Source organism: Podarcis tiliguerta (genome assembly GCF_965153285.1).
Source record: "Podarcis tiliguerta genome assembly, chromosome: 8".
NCBI lineage: Eukaryota > Metazoa > Chordata > Lepidosauria > Squamata > Lacertidae > Podarcis > Podarcis tiliguerta.
This window is the reverse complement of record NC_139541.1, coordinates 33,626,354-33,627,978: the sequence shown is the minus strand read 5'-3', so window position 1 is coordinate 33,627,978 and position 1,625 is coordinate 33,626,354.

Here is a 1,625-nt window from a genome sequence, read left to right as displayed (position 1 = left end):
CACGGAACGCCGTTTACCTTCCCGCTATAAAGCGGTCCCTATTTATCTACTTGCACCCGGGGGTGCTTTCGAACTGCTAGGTTGGCAGGCGCTGGGACCGAGCAACGGGAGCGCACCCCACCGCGGGGAGTCGAACCGCCGACCATGCGATCGGCAAGTCCTAGGCGCTGAGGTTTTACTCACAGCGCCACCCATGTCCTGAACGATATGTTAAAGGTTAGTAATAATGTATCAGACCCCTAGTAGTAGCAGTTTCCAGGACATTACCCCATTTACCTCTGCATAGTTACATCCTTATTTCAGACATCATGATATATTGGTATATTGTGATGTTTAGCTGGTGATATATCACAATGTTGAAAGACATCGCTCAGCCCTAACATACATCATGATTCGCAATATATTGCCAGGTCAAAAATTACAAAACCTGTATCACAATATGGACTTCAAACTGGTTTTAGATGATATATCACCCATCCCTATGAGGCCATTCAAACATCCATCAAATACATCAATGTTTGTATTCTTAGGTAGGCTAAGAATCTGTTAAAGTTCTTGTATACTCTATGGAAAGTTCCAAACTCCTTTCTGCTCTAGAGAAGCCTTGTAAAAATGTCTATTCAAGTTAATAGCCCTTTCAACACAATGCCTGCTTTGGTCACTTGCCCAGGTGAAAAACAATCCAATCAACTTTGGTTGTCCTCAAGGAAATTCTGACTAGCCACAAGTAGTCATTTACAAGCCTACTCAAGAGCTGTGTTTTTCTCATTGGGGACTGGGGACTGCTAGGGAGCCTTCGCTTACTTTCAGATGGAACTCAGCTTTGTGGTCCCACCTGCAGGGCTTTTGGGTGGGCCAACGCCAGCCGCCGCAGCTTCCGATATATGGGTCAAATAGGTGGGAGCTGGAGAGGGTGGTTGCAGCTTACCAAGTTGAAGGGGAGGAAAGGGAAAAAGGGAGAGGAGACAAGAAAGGCAATGGAGGGAAGGTCCACACAAGTGGAAGGGAAGGAAGAGAATTAACTGGAAGGAGAGAGAGAGACAAGGGATGGATGGATTGAAGGAGAAGAAGATGGAGAAGCCAGTCCCAGAATGGGATTAGAGATAAATAGAAAAAGGTGGGTTCTATCCAACCAAATTCACTAGACCGACAGAAATTAACAGACTTAAGTGAGTCATGTCTCAGATTACAACTCCCATCATCCTTCCTGAACATTGGCCATGAAGGGGTTTTTTGGGGGGTAGTATACTTGCACGTACACCTCTGTGTGTAATGTCATATACCACATCCCCTTATTTTCTTAAAAGGAACATACAACCCAAAGGGCCACAATCCAGAGCCATTCTGGAAGAAAAGCCCTTCTCTTTTAAACACAAACACAGAGAAAATTACCAACGTCATCTGTTGAAAAAAAATGTATTTGATTACTCACGTAAAATTACAGTATCTCTGCTGTTAGTTAAGTATTAAATGTTAGAAGAAACTGGACCTATTTCCTTTCAGTTATCCAAGAAAGTGCATGTAACAGTCCAAAGGCTTCTTCCCAATCACCCCCCCCCCCAGACTTAATACAAAATAAAACGAACGCTATTCTTGTTCTCTCAGTCAAGAAGTTGGGTTTGAGC